We start from the raw sequence: 15,350 nt of genomic DNA, 5'->3' as shown, positions 1-15,350 counted from the left end.
GCCAACCACCACCACAAGATCTGCGTCATGTGAACAACTACTCGGACAAGTAGAACTAAAGCAGCTAAACAAACAATTTCCAGCAAAAATGAGGTAGTCTGAACTTTTAAAGAGCTACAAAGCCTGGCAATTTCTTCATAGATAAATTACTGTGGGCTCTATAGGAAGCTTTTGTGCAATGTCAATCTGCTGAGAGCTGCCTCTTGTAAACTTGCGGCTAACTCAATCCCCAGCGTAACTCCTGTATTTACTCTAGAGATGAGTTTTACTCTAGAGGTTAAGGATGGATGACTGGACTCTTTGGCATCTGAAAAATCTTTTTTTTCCACTTCTAATCTGGTTGTTGAACTTTTCTGCCTTTTTCTGCAAATAGCCACTGAAGTCTGACTAATCTAGACCCATTTCCCTTGCCTTTCTATCCACCGGTAATAAAAACTTCTTCATTTGCAAGTTCTTTGCAAAGCGTCGAGCTGATGGACAAGAATGAACTGCCAGCATCACTACTGGGGCAAAAGAATCCATCAGTCCTGCCAGGACTCTTTTATTTGAGTTAATCAAAAGCACGGGAACATCTTAAACACCAAGAGCAACTCAGAAGCTTCCAGAGTTTCCCAAAAATGATTCTGATCAATGGGCCAGATTAATCAAAGAACGGAGAAAGGCTCACAGCTTGCAGCTCAATTACAAGGGTGATTCACTTCTAAGCGTCCAAGGCCTTAAAATGGAAATAATCCAAGCAAAGAAAAGGAGCAAATCAAAGCTCTGGGAAGAGCCCTACCAATGCAGGAACAGGGTAAAGACAGGAGTTATTTTTACTCGCTTCTACCTCTCACCCCATAAAAAATGAATACAGCTCAGAGGGAAAGTGTTTAAGCAAACACCTGGGATTGCAGCACCTCCTGAAGGATAAGGCCCCTCAAATTACTGCCTCATACCAGCCACCCCACTGCCCCTGATGCAGGCAGAGGTAACCACAAGCTCTCACACGGTGCCTCTGAGCCCTAGAAGGGACAGCTGGGCTGCACGGAGCTCCTTATGCTTCTTTGCCTTTTGAAAGGTTGCAGCAGGGTTTGAGGGCCTGTTCCATCGCTCAGGCAGCGATCTGCCTCTGCTGCTGGGCTCACCAGGTGCTTTCAGAGTTGAAGCACTCTAAAAAACTTCCCAGGAAAGGTAAGGTTTGGCGGCTGAAAGGAAGCTCTAAGCTGGCATCCTGCTTTTCTCTTCCGTGCCCTGGAGCTCTCTTGTAGGAGGCTGCGTGCACCCCATTTGTCTTCAGACCCGCTTCTCTGCTGCTTCTGATCACCACTTATGCACATAGAGGTCTCTCGTAGGCTAACTAGTGGGGTCCTGCTGAGGAAAATCTTTTACTTTAAAAAAAAGGGAGGGGGATAGGGGTGGACAAGAGTCAGAACAAAGCCCTTGTTTAACTTGAAGCCCCAAACGCCTTTCTTTTCTCGCACTGTATGTGCTATTGTTAAGTTTTATCAGAGGAACAGATATTTCAGGAATAACTTCAGAGTTACCACCACAATGATTGATGACCGGTCAAAAGAAACATCCAGAAAGCAATAAGCTGTAAAAAAGGGGAATGCACTCAGCCTGGCTCAGGATTGCCTAGCTGTGCCTTTCAAATTTCTTTCATCACATCTGTGCCTGTAAGCTCTGCAGGGTGAGAACAGGCAAGAACTTTGTGAAATATTTGGAGGTGCCGATAGGTAATCCGTATTGCCATCGGTAGCAACCTGAGGATAAAAGATTTAAAGAAATGGAAACACACAGACTTGGGGGGAGGGGGGAAAAAAAAGAGCAAGAACAGTGAGATTTATGTAAACCCATTGGGAGTGCACTGGAAAGCTCTGATGAAAGACTGAGATTGCTTTGAAAGAGAGTGTATTGAAGAAAAAAGCAGGGGTTGTATACTGGGAGGGAGGTTAGCTGGGTCACTTATCAGTCTGTCCTGATTTTCCCCCTTCTCTCCCTGAAATTGTGCACATGCTGTATGAATCTCTCATACCCCAAAGCCTGCTCTCAAGCGAAACATCACACAAAAGGGTGAAATTGCGTGGAATTTGATTAACTTATGCTGCTGTTAGTGCCAAAGCCAAAGGCAGCTTACGTATGAGAGGCTGGGGAGAAAGACCACAGCACAAAATAGACTTAGATTATTTGAGGGACGCGTCCAAAACCATGCATAGCTAAAAAGCCTATACGTCAGTGAAATGTTGGCTCTTACAGGGGCAGCACTCAACTCAATGCCAGCTAAGTAATTGCATGCTACCTACCTATATACTCCTTCCATACTTTCAGTAGAGTTTTGTTGTTTGTTTTTTTTTTTTTTTTATTTCCAGACTTTGTCCTGCCACACGCATGATAGGAACCTTTCTGTTCTGAATCAGAGGATAGAAAAGTGAGTTATAGCTATAACCACCTGCCAGTGAGTATAGCTGGCTGGCTGCTACGTGTCATGGCTTCCCATTACAGCCATGGGACGGCTATAACCCATCAGTGACCTGCATCCTTTGGAAGAGAGGACACTATGGAAATGCAAGCCCTCAGTATTATCTTTGGTAAGCTAGTCTATTTCGGTAACTCAGGAAAAGATTAATAAAGTTTCCTCTAACACAAGCAATTACAGTTTCAAAAACAAATTTTTAAAGTAGTTCCTAAGTACAGGAAAGCATGCACCAGCAGGTATGAAAGCAATAACAGAGCCTCAATATTGTAAGACAGATGTCTGAATTTGGTTATTTAAATTACACATTCCCCCCAAACTTCAGCTTTTGTCTTTTTGGTGCATTTTTCATGCAGAAGCACAAAACTTAGTTTCTTATATCTTCTCACTGCAGACCAAGCATGTTGCTCATGAGAGGCAGGTACAATTCTTTGCCATGGTCATCTTCCCTTTTCGCCAGTAATTATCACAGGTTTGTGCAGAAAGATACATTAACCTCTAACACTGGCTTTCAGCAATTTTGAGGCTCTTTCCCCCTCACACATAACTCCTCGAGAACAGCAAGCAAGCATCTCCAATCAAACAATGTAGCTTCCAGAAAAGCTTTACCCCACTATCAAAGCTTAAAGCTGCCTGACACTTGAAGGCAATTTGATCCATGTGCAGCACTCCTGGTTGTTACTAAGCTCATTTAGAGGGAATCAGTTAAGTTCCCATCCTGCCTATTCCACCGAACCCCTCATTAGATTTGCAAAGATTAACTTCAGCCTAAGCATACTGCAAAGGAATATAGGCTGCAATCGCTTCCTTCCATAATAAGCATGGAAGCCTGTTTCTACAGACAGGGAGAGATGGGCACAGACCTCTGTAGATCCCACTGAGACATCAGTAGTCCTTCAGCCAAACATGACCACTCCAACAAAAACATAAGCACAGAGATTGATCCTTATGACAAAGCAGGCAGAAGCAGTTTCCATGAGGATAGCTGCAGCAATATAGAGTAGTAAAAGCTAAATCCTGGTGAGGTTTAAATGGGTTGTGTTTATCGATAGAGTAGAAAGTGCAAATCCACCTGCATGCAACTCAGCTTGAGATAGTTTTTCCCACATACAACCAAGGACTGCTTGTCTTCTCATTATTTGGTCTGTATGCGCATGATGTTATGCTTAAAAAGAAAAGCCCTTTCTCACCAAGACTGGAAGGAAAGTGCTGATAAGGAGTTTGGTTCAGCTTCTATTTATTTGGAGTTATCTCTCTAGTGACAAATCAGCACACCTTCCCCTGTTGTTTGCTATCGGCGTCTCCATCAGCCTATGTCTAACAACTATGGCCCCAACTTACCAGCAGACTGTACAGCACAAGAGGAAATCTCAGAAGGTTCTCACTCACTGCCAGATTTCTCATTAAATATGAGGAATTTACATTTTCCTCTGACTTACTGCACTATTAAAAATATGAGAAACTTCCTCTTCTTCACAGCTTGTCTGATACACCTACAACAGTGTCAAATGTGATGCAATACCACCTTAGAGGCAGTGCCAACCATAAGCGTAATCCTGGGTCTGCTAGATTCAGAGCACCCCATTTTTGTTCACAAGCCTTAGTTATCAAAACAACCCACGTTTTTCACAAAGACTTGTTTCTACCTAATTCACCTGGAGGAGGCAGGGCTGATTAGCATTGGGATGAAACAGACTGGCTTAAAATGCCAACTGCCCTTTGGTTGGGGACTCTGAGGACTCAAAGCAGGGTTTGGAGATAAGAGAAAGAACAGCTTAAAAGGACACTGAAAACCCAGAACAGAATGTGATCAAAACCAAACTTTGCTTAGAAATTCCTCCTGATCCTCAAAAATCTCTCAGCCATCCAAAACATGAGCTCACAATGCCAACTGATCTGTTTGACGCTCACCGGTCCCTGGGTTTTCTAAAAGTCACAGGTCTATCAAGCTAAACAACACAGTAAATTGCATTCACATCATGCATTTACGCTCCTCGAGTTTGAACTGTCTATTGTAAATATAATCAATTTGTCCTGACAGTATGTTTCTGAAAATGCACACAAAACCCAAGTCACTGGGATTTGAGGTTGCCCCTTAAGCAGGACTGGAGAAAATTTGTCCTGTGCAAACACAGGTCCAAGCACAGTAGTTGATTCTCAGCATTAATGTGCAAGCCTTTACACTCCCTGCAGCTGTGCTCAGATCCACATCAACTCTAGTTTCAAGTCCTTTTTTCAGTTCATTCCTGCTTCTTCTCTCAGACCATGCACATGGAGCAGAAGCCAAACCTCTTCACAGGACGCATGATGTGGAGGCTTTTCTGCCTGGCCACACAGTCCTTCCACCCCATCCCCAGTCCCCCAGAGACATTAACAAACAACAGAAAGGGCAAATCAGTCTGAGAGCTGGTTTTAAAACCAAATAGCTTTGAAATTACTTCAGACTTAAATCCAAGTTTGAAGGTCACCTTTATATTACCTTTAATGTTTGCAAGATAAAAAGGGAAAGGTTTCAGAGGTGCTGAGTGCCTACAACCGTCCGTGGTCTGTAATGTGTAATGTTTGTGCTCTCTCTGAGACTAGAGATGAGCTACTGGAGGTAAGTGAAGCAGGAGAACAAATGCATTAGTAACACATTTACCTTCAAGAAGGCATTGTTCCTTACATTTCCAGCTTACATTAATACATCTCTCTTGCTCAGTTCACGTAGCTCTTTCACAGAGAGATATCATTAACTTTTCAAGAGACACAAAATAGAAGGGCATGCCTTTGAACTTGGATCAGTTCAGAGATAAGGCATTATCTGGTAATAATCCAGGTTTTTCTGAAACTCAAGGGATCCAACAACTGCTGTTACAATGCAGCTGCTTAGCAGAGAATACCGGGCAACACTTACACCTTAACAAAGCATTACATCCATTTTCCTTATTCTGCATGACTCCACTGAGTCACACAATCTACTAAAAAATAAATAAATAAAACATAGCTTTTACTTACAATTTTTGTTTACACCAGCTGATATCACTAAGGTATACTACATACTAAGGAAAGCACAGATGTAAGGTACCTTTGCTGTTCTAAGAGCTCCCACAGCACAATTCCAAGTCACACCCTGAATTTGGGCTACTGGCTGCTGCTGGTGAAGCCAGCAACAAGTGGCTGTAAGTCCCTGCTTTCAGATAGGAACCACTAACATGCTTTCACCCTGAGAGCTGGATGCATCACCCAAGCACAGGGAGGCAATGACCAAAGAGGCCCTACCAAATTTAGGTCAGCTGGATGCGGTCCTTAAGGCTGCTATTACATTCACTGCAGAGAATAAGCCACTGGAAAATAAATAAATAAATAAAAAGCTCTTGGTGTATCTCACAGCAGGCAGATAGCCTTCAGCTGTGGGAGGCATTAACATTTAGCCATTTGAAGGCAATGGAGCTGTGACAATTTACAGAGCTCTGCCCACAGGCCTGGAGGCTCTGGCAGGGTTATGTCCCAGGCTTTATTTATTTATTTATTTATTTATAAGTCCTTTACTGCATAGTAATGAAGAACAGGAGCAAATGAATTGTATCAACATAACCGCACTAAAGCGATAACACATGGAAAAGTGCTGATTTGAGCTACATAGTAGCATGTATAGCAGATGAATTTTGTGTATTTTAATCAGCATGCTCAAGAAATACTGAAATGTGAAATAAAGTTATAAAGCCACTTTAGCAGCTGCAGCCCCTCAGAGCTTTCTCAGTTATGAAATTTCCAGATATCTGCTTCAACTGTATTTTAAGAAAAAGAAGGTAAATAGATATTCTGTGTTTTCTGAAGTAAAAGAGATTGAGTTTGCAGCTTGATTTGTACTAGAGTTGGCCTACAAGATTCTTCAGTAATTTCATTGATCAGAAATAAACACATTAAGGTTAACAAGTGTTGTGTTCGCTAATCCTAATCTAAACCAAGAGTCAACAGGACAGATCCACTTATTTTCAGAAGGATTTAGTTGTAAATATGAACATTATTGCTAAAACAAATTAGATGTCAGCTCAAATACCTGCAGGATCTATTTTCTTTACTAGTCAGTCTACAAAAAGAATTCAGAAAAGATATAAATTTGTAGTCACTTTGCCAAAAATCCTATTTTCTGTTTCATGGGCTACTGATAAAATCCTCTAACTTGTTCATATATTAAAAAAAAAAAAAAAAACTTAGAACAGACTCAGTTTATGCCACTCATCTTTTTTCTGAAATGTGAATTCAAAGTGGTACAAGTCTGCGCTCTGCTATCAAAACACATCCCCTTAGGCTCCCAGCAATCTGAGGACAAAGCACCCTGCTACAGGGAATAAAATTAACGTACCTCAAGAAAACCGCTGACCTTCCCCTGGAACGCTACCAGTCTCAGCTAAGAGGTGGCAATGGGTAACAGGCATGTTCCCAACATGATTAAATACTAGGAATCACGTTGAGAGAAATCTCATAATTTTATTTTATATCCTGCTGGTAATCTCTACTGTGGTTTAGAATTACCTGTTATATTTCCTCTCTGCAATGAACTAGGAGTACACAAGGCCAGGCACTGCTTCTCAGGAGTAAATGGCTGCTACTCTTGACCAGATCATTTGTGGTTGTGACCACACCTGGAAGCCATTACATAGAGTGGGCTCTGTTCAACCATTTGATTTTCCTTGCAGAACGTGTGTTTAAAAAAAAAAAAAAAAAAAAAAAAACTTGTAGTGTATAAAGCTTTGCAAAATATTAAAACTGGTGGTTAAAAAGGACCAAACTGCCTTGCCAATGAAGAAGTGTAACTGACCTTGAACAACTTCTACATCTGAAACTCAGACATAGTTCCATTATTCAAAGAATTCTTTTTTCTTTTTTTTTTTTCCTGGAAAAATAAGAAAGTATGAATCTTATAGCCATCTAAATGTCATTCTCATTTCTTCACAAGATGCACTTACTTTGGACTAAAAGATTGGGATTCATCTGATCAGATTTCAACATCAGTATGTGACCTGGTTGTCCAGGCTCCTTTCAAAATCAATGACAATTAAGCAGGCACGTCTCTATGGCACAATTAAATTCATACTAAAGCAGGCATCTAAAGAAAGTTAAGTAAAGAGCACCTATTTTCCTTGGAAAAGCAAACTAACACAAATGTAGACAACTGCCTCGTGAATGTATAAAGCCAATAAAATTAAATTCCACTCAGATAAGATCTGTGGTGTACAAAGCATTGCTCATGAAGTGTAATAAAAAACCCACAGTGTGGAACAGCTGTTTTATGCTGCTTAGCCATAATATTTATTCAGGCCTATTCTAAATAGAAACAGGAGTCACCGCTGTATGCATTAAATCATCTGCTCTCCCTAGTCTGAGTAACTTGAAGCTCTTCTAATATTTTAAAAGAGGGGAGATACCTTGATGAATAACGCAGGCAGAAGAAAACAGGCCTACTGTGTCCTAATAGCTGATCTCGGGAACTTTGCTTAATAAAAACTGTGTAGTCAACGTGCTGCCTTACAGTTATTCTGGCATTAGGGTGACTTACTTCTGAGGCTTGGTATGCTCAGAGTATTTCTCAGGCTTCCAAGAGTAAATCCAGAGGAAATCATTTTGGTGTGAGGATGTGAATTTATCAGTTCAGTGAGGTTAACACTGGCCAGCAGTTACACGGTATTTTCAAAGGGAACACCACAGATTAGGAATCACAGGTGGGCTGCTCTATCTGTTGCTCAGAAATGCTTTCTTCAGTTTGACACTCCTTTTGTACCTATATAGAGACATGTATTTTATACTCCTTTACGTATTAATTTTATTTGGAAGGTTGGGAGACAAAATAATGTAAGGTATGTGCCAAAGATTATAGAGCTGCAACATAAAAACTTGCTGTTTGCAGACTCTAGTCAGACCAATCCCAAATAAAGAACTGTGGGGCTGACAACAAGAGAGGTATAAGAAGAATACGTGATAAGAATCTGGGGGAAAACATCATTTAGGAGAAAAAGACGCTGCACAGTTAGCACGGGCTTTGAGGAGAAACTGTAGAACCAAGTAATGGCAATGCTGCATTCATTCATAGGCAGCATGTTAGAGTTTTGTATTAACATCACGCTGCCAGAATACCTTAGAGATATAAAAGAATAAAATCAGTGAGTTCCCTGCATTGTAATTTGTGCTTTTTGACAAAATAATTTTTGAAAATATTTTACATGGATTCTGCTTTTTTCTTCCACTCTTAGAGTTATGAGCTTGCCTGGCATGTGGCTCTTTTTGCACTTCCTTGTGACAAGAAGCATAAATACAGAGGCAGCAAAACTGCAATAATTATCCTCACACCTTGCCAACAAAAAGAGTTGGGTTTTTGACTGATGTTCAAAAGGCTGTGCTAACGTGCACCTCAGAATTGAGTCCCAAACATATCTGTATTACTTCCATAATGTTTTATCTATACATCAATGTCATGTTCCCGTGATGAGGAAAAGGTTTGCTTCTTCCCCTGTTCTCTGTGGCTGGCTGAGACAAGCAGGGGCCCTCCACATTGCGCTGTAAAGACAGGGGTCACTTGCATTACTTACAGTGCCTGTAGTTTACACTTTTCAATTAGGAGGTAATCAGCGTGCCATTATGACTAAAAATTGTTGGCATGACCTTTGGGCCGGTTTTCATCTGGTGAATCCCCAGGGACAGCTTGACTGAAGGAATGACAGGAGAATGAGCTGAGCGAGACTCATGATAAATAAGAACAATTATCACACTTATTATCTGATAAATAATGTATCGTGATTCGCCATTAATCCATCACAAAACACCTACTTCAGGAAAAAGCCTGCAGCCTGACTTCTTTTTGTGTATCCCCACTTAGTGTCAGGTATTTGTGTTAAAGCAACATAAAAGGAGTGTTTACTCAGAAGCAGAGAGCCGCCTCTGCATCCTTGATTATTTCAATCAGGGAGGATGAATTACGGCCCTCACAGAAGCACCAAATTGATTCTTCTGACTCACTGCTGCATGTTTAAGTACCAGAGGCCCATCACAGGAATAGGCACTAAGCACTCTGATCCTCTAGGTCAGAAAAGACTTCAAAGCACTTCACACATTACAGAGATTATTATTCTTTGTTTTCATTGGTAAATGCACCAAGATAAGTGCAGGAGATAAGGCAGGCAGGGACAGAATTTCTTCTAAATAGGGTAGGTGTAGGTGAAGTGCAGACCTCTGACTCACGAGCAGGGCAGCCTCCGCTGGGATTCCTCCAGTGACTCCCACCTCCGGCCTGTTTGCTGCTCCCCATCTCACAGGTCTCACCCCTGCCTCAGAGACAGACCAGGACATTATGCCACACACAAGCATGTATTAAGGAAATCAACACTGATTTCCAAAGGGTGCATTCGCTGCTGCCCTACAGTCCATCACACTGTAATTGCTGCAGAGATGAGCAGCATTGTGGTATAAAAGCTGATCTCCTCCTAATTTTATTCTGTCTTCATTTGTGAACAAAACCCTTTTCTATCTAGCATCCTAGCTGGACACCTACATACAATGTTCAGATTTCTGAGCAAAGTGTCACCATGCATATTAGACACCCAAGCTTAACTGGTTTTGCCTACCAAACAAGCATACAGACCGTGCACTCTTCTCAGCCCTGCCACGGTCACCTGGCGTGCAGAGGTCCCTCTGCATAAAGTCAGTGCCTGGAGAACAAGCCCAAAGCAAGAACTCACCAGCTAAAGAATTCAGATCTCTAGCAAAAAATAATACTGCTTGAACAGGATTACCAATGGGTACTTAGCAAATGCTGAATCCATTCAATAAATTCTTAATGTAGGAAGGTAAAAACAAAACATTATTGTCATGTACTTTCATCGTAGAAATTCCAGCAAGTGAAAATACATTCTAGTCACTGAGACTCAGTAAACAACCTGAGCTTCTTGAAATTGTCCCAGGATAATTCATTTATCGATTCGGTGCCATTTTTAAAGTGTGTTTTATGTTATTGTTGTTTTTCCCTTTTATTTTTAGGGAAATATATTCTCCCTTTTATTTTAAAGGGAAATATTTTTCCCTTTCAAATTATTTCTGCTCTTATATCCTTCAGCCCTGGTCCCCATTACAGTTCTATATTTGAAAGTTCATTTTTAACAGCTGTGCATATTTGCTTAGACCTTTTAGAAGTCTTGTAGAAAGCTCTTCCTATTTTTTTTCAGTATTTTCTTCATGCATTTCATAGTATTCTTTTTCTATCTTCACATTTCCTCTTGTGTGCATCTGATCCCCCTTAAACTGTACTTTACCTCCACACAATAAAAAACAGAACCTTAAGTAAATCCCTAAGTAGCTGAGCTATTGGGGAAAAAATAAAAGACTGGTTTTCACACAGTAACACTAGCTGTGAGAATATTTTTTTTTCATTCCAAAACACAGAACTATTTGGCCGTTTCAACTCCTGTATTTTCAAGTCTAACTCAGAACTCAGCAATATTTGTTTAAAGGGATATTTGAACATAAGCCTTCAGGTACCATGCACTTTCAGATAGCTCACACAAAATCAGAGGTAGAAAGGGATTAAAGAGAGAAGGGAAATACTGAGGAAAAGGCAGCAGGCTGCCAGAGAAAGGACCAGAAAAAAGGAAGCTACCAGCAGAGAAAGAGTCTTAAGGGAAATTTCACCTTAAATTTTACTCTGGCATTACCTAGACACAGAAAATGTCCTCACAGCAGTTAACCTGCAAAGCGAGGCTTTCTGATTAATTAGGGATTCCCACCACCACCCCAAGCCTCGTTTTTATTTCTAAAAATCCAGTGGTTCAAAAAATACCAAATGACAATGTACAAGGTGACATCTGTAACTTCGCAATAGTCCAAGTCTTTAAGGTTTCACAGCCAAACATACATAATCTTAAGGACAACAATTTTTTTTTGTTTTTTTTTTTTTTTTTTTTTTGGACCTTTTACTCCTTTGGGCTCCCAGCTTCTTAGAAAACAATATTTTTGGAGCATTAGCTTGCTATTAAACATTTTTCACCAATAAGCCAGCTCAGCTGGAGTTTTAATTTAATGAGCTGTATTAATCATCAATCACCAGGTTTCCCAAAGCTCTGTTTTACTGAAAGAATGACATCTTTATAGAATATTCTTGCCACATTTTCCATGCAACTACCTACGCCAAATGGGCAAACAGATTTTGTGAGAATGAGATAAACCTAGCAGTAAGTCCAAGGCGGCCATGTAAAGGTAAGCACTTTTCTCCTCCGAGTGTCTGCCTTCATGTCCATATTCATGCTTCTGTGTTCAGCTCTCCTAAAGTTTCAGATTATGGATTTCCCTGGGGCCACTCAAGTATGATATTTAACAAGAATAACAGAAGTGTATAATCAGTGCTAGAGGCTGGAAATAGAAATCTGGCAATCACTGGACATTGCTGTGTACAAACCCGACTCTGGTTGTCCTGTTTAGCAAATTCCTTTAAAACACATGCAACTTTATGGATATTCTTATCAGTGTACTCAGCCTCATTTTTCATCAGCTGCTCCCATTTATTATTTTTTTTACAGATGAGACCTTCCTCTTTGCAGGGAGGGCTCTGGAGAAGAGCCAAAGAGCACATCTGCACAGTGGAGGGTGCTTAACTATCCAACCATGACCAAGGCACAAGCATATAACCCTGTGGTGACAAACGCAAACAGGCTGCTATGCCTAAGACTGTTGGGAGAATTCTCTTCTCTAAAATTTTCTGGGATCTTTCCCACAGTAAAACAGAAATCAAATAAACGTGGGGTTGGACTGAGAACAATAGGTCATCCTTCAGCAGAAAAAAAAACAGGTAGAGTTGAGGTAATTTTGTCCATGTGTTGACCAATGGGGGAAGACGATCAGGAATTTGAAGGCAGACGGCATTGCCAAAGCAAATGAGCAGGCCCTGGCTGAGAGAGGCATTTCTCCTGTTGCTCCTTGCTTGTAGTGCCATTATTCTCGCATTAAAATCCAGCAGGGGAAAATACTGAAGCAGAATGAAACAGACGTAGCTAAAAGGCAAAAAGGAGGGGGAAAAAAAAGGTTTACTAGGAAAACATGGTCTAGTAGAGCACTAAAATCTGAGCAGCTCTTAGGCAGGGCACCCTGCATCTCCGGGGAAGCGCTGTGCATCGCAAGTCCTACTGTCATTAATGGGGTTCAGCTGTAGTTGGGCTCATAGGATCTGACAGCGCACAGCAGCTCGCAGGAAGTTTTCAGCACCCGAATAGTCATGCTGGGAAGTAAAGGAACAGCGAGCTTGAAACAGCTAGCATTTTTGGCCTGCCTTACATGCCCATGCACACAAATAAGAAACACAGCAACACAGTGAATTAAATGCTACAGATTATTTGCATAAAACAAAGAAGCGATCAGACAAATGGTAGGAAAAAAAAAAAAAGATTGGAGTGTATAAAATCAGGATGCAGGTGCTAGAAGGATCCCACCATTTTTAAGGAACTAGTACAAGAAATTGCCAGGGGCAATGACTTCCTAAAATCTTTGAGAACAGGCCAAGTCTCAGAAGACTGCAGTGAAGGAAATAAACTGCCAGTCTTTAGGAAGGAAAACTCAATAACCTAAAAGACCAGAAATTAGAAACTCACATTCTAGCTATCAACAGATAAGCAACTGCAAAATCTTTGAAGTATGTTGGGGAAAAAACAGAGCTAAGACTGAACAGCAGAATGTGGGAGATGTCAGGCAGGGAGCAGTAACACAAACCAAGAGATTTAGCAATGCACACTGCCACCCTGGAACCTGCTGGAAGAATCAGATCCATAACATCTCGTGGGAGGTGAAGTATTCTCCTTTTCTAAAGACCCAAGTTTCAGAAGTAACAGTCCTTGTTTCTCACATTAGTGCAAAATATCAATGTGGGTACCAGTGAGATCATACTGCATTTGATTTTTTCCTATATGCCATGGTAAAAGAAATTAGATAGTGTAGTACCTCAGATCCAAACACCTACCACAGTTACGCACAGTCCAAATCCAGTCCAGTTCTGGTCCCCCTTTACTGCTTTACTAAAATGCATCTCCTCTGCCCAAAACCATTCCCTTGCTGTCACATTTACGTCACTTGTACTGCTACAAGTACCCTCTATCATTCATTAAGACAGAAAATATTTATTACTGAGAGCAAAAATTTCTGCCCTCAATCTCCTTGTCTTTCTGCTTATACTCAAGTGATTGAACATAATTAGATTATTTAATGATTTCGATTTTGAGTTACTTTTGGACGTGCCACTACACTTCCATTTTCGTCCTCTTCAGAATTAATGATGCCGGACAGCTGGCAACACATCGAGCTGCTGAGCCAGCAGAGGGAGCAAAGAAGGATGGGTCATTCAAACTCTCTACTGTTAATTTGAAGTTTATTTTCAATTAAAATTTGAGGGAGAAGGCGGGGGGAGGGGGAGAGAGAGAGGGATGGAAATTTGCATTTAAGAAAGTCTAAAAACTATAGATTAGAGGACTGCATTTTATCCTCTCTTATAATGGAAGGAGAATGAAAACAAGAGCTAAAAATGCAATCAATTTCAGTAAGACCAGGACTTTGCCTTACCTACTCAAAAGCTAATCACAAAGAAGGAAGATTAATAAGGGTAGTGGCAGTTTCGGTGACCCCAGACAAGTAAATACAATGCTGTGAGCTCCCCTTGTGACCCTGCTGGGAAGGGGGGGCCTTCAGCATCTCTCTGCTTCAGTTTGAACTTGTAAAATTAGAGAGACATAAAATCTGGTTGCTTTGTAATAGTTGTACTGGGGAAAATGTGTTCTGATTGTCAAGGGCTCAGACATTGCCATCTGGGGAACTGCGGGCGGTCCTTAGCTCAGATGGAGTTACCCTTCAGACTGCAACCACTGAGGAAGCCAAACAGGATTTGGTCACCCTTTCCAAGGGGGATACAATTTAGGGGAGCAGAAAGGGCTGTCCTGGCACCACAGGAACAGTAAAGGAACAAGCTGCCTCACCCAGACCTTTGCAACAGGCTGTGCAAGGGTACAGGCATGGACCAGAGTGATGATGGCTTCTCCAGCATCTGATCAGAACTGCTTAGCTGCTAGCACCAGGGTTTGAAACGCTGCTGCTAACATACGTTACTTGCAAGCTGAAGCTGATAGACAAGAAATTAAACCTGAAGGGATCCTTCTGCTGACGCTAATTGTCATCAGCTTGCATTTCATTAAGTGTCATTCATTTGCATTTTGTGGCACCGCATTACTATACTTATCCTGCCATTAACAGCAGAGCTGGGGTGTGACAATAGAGCAGCCTCCTGTCCTCTCCGCCTGCTGAGGAAAAAACCCCGTGCCACACAGGCTGGGGGAGCTGGCACCAGGCAGGGCAGCAGCCAGAGGTTTTGCAGGAGCCTCCATGTAGCAAGAGTCTTGGTACACAGTGGCTCTGGATGGGTTTTTGGATCTCGAAGCACTACAGGTGACAGTGCTGCAACCTGTTCCTTTTCTGGCCTCGCTGATGTTTTCCTCTCTAGCATCTTTTATCCTGCCTGACAGCCAGCTTGCTCTGCTCTTAGCACAACTTTTGACACACACTCAGCCCACAAAGCTGCCCAAGCCAGGCGGCCTTAGGAATATAAAGAGATGTGAAACTTACAAACAACATTCAATAAATCTCCGTATTATTTTAACCAGCACTTAAGGCCAAATAGAATAGATGGCAAGTCTGAGATGTAGCGCATTTGGGGGGCATTGTTTATACAACTCAGCTCCTAGGTTGCTGCTGCAGCCTCAAGGTTACACACTGATGGTTTTTTGTGACAGCTTAACAGATCAGCAATGCAACTGGAGGAGCAGGGAAGCCCCAGCTCAGCCCTTGCCCCACCACGTCCCACCTCCTGCCAGCCCGTGCAGGACTGCCACGCACCTGG

General features: G+C 41.7%; 1 long non-coding RNA gene across 6 annotated transcripts in view; it reads right to left on the bottom strand.

The window, feature by feature from the left end:
- Positions 1 to 7,100, bottom strand: part of LOC106019390 (uncharacterized) — a 140,304-nt gene extending 133,204 nt beyond the window's left edge. For 2 of the 6 annotated variants that reach the window (XR_005265788.2, XR_011809089.1), the window contains exon 1: positions 6,971 to 7,100. This is a non-coding gene — a long non-coding RNA (uncharacterized lncRNA). The other 4 variants (XR_002405427.4, XR_002405429.4, XR_011809088.1 and 1 more) reach the window with 3 other exon arrangements.
- Positions 7,101 to 15,350: the final 8,250 nt, after the last annotated feature.

This window comes from Anas platyrhynchos, chromosome 4 (assembly GCF_047663525.1).
Source record: "Anas platyrhynchos isolate ZD024472 breed Pekin duck chromosome 4, IASCAAS_PekinDuck_T2T, whole genome shotgun sequence".
NCBI classification, from domain to species: Eukaryota; Metazoa; Chordata; class Aves; order Anseriformes; family Anatidae; genus Anas; species Anas platyrhynchos.
The sequence above is the reverse complement of the archived record's forward strand: the minus strand, read 5'-3'. Positions and strand labels throughout refer to the sequence as shown.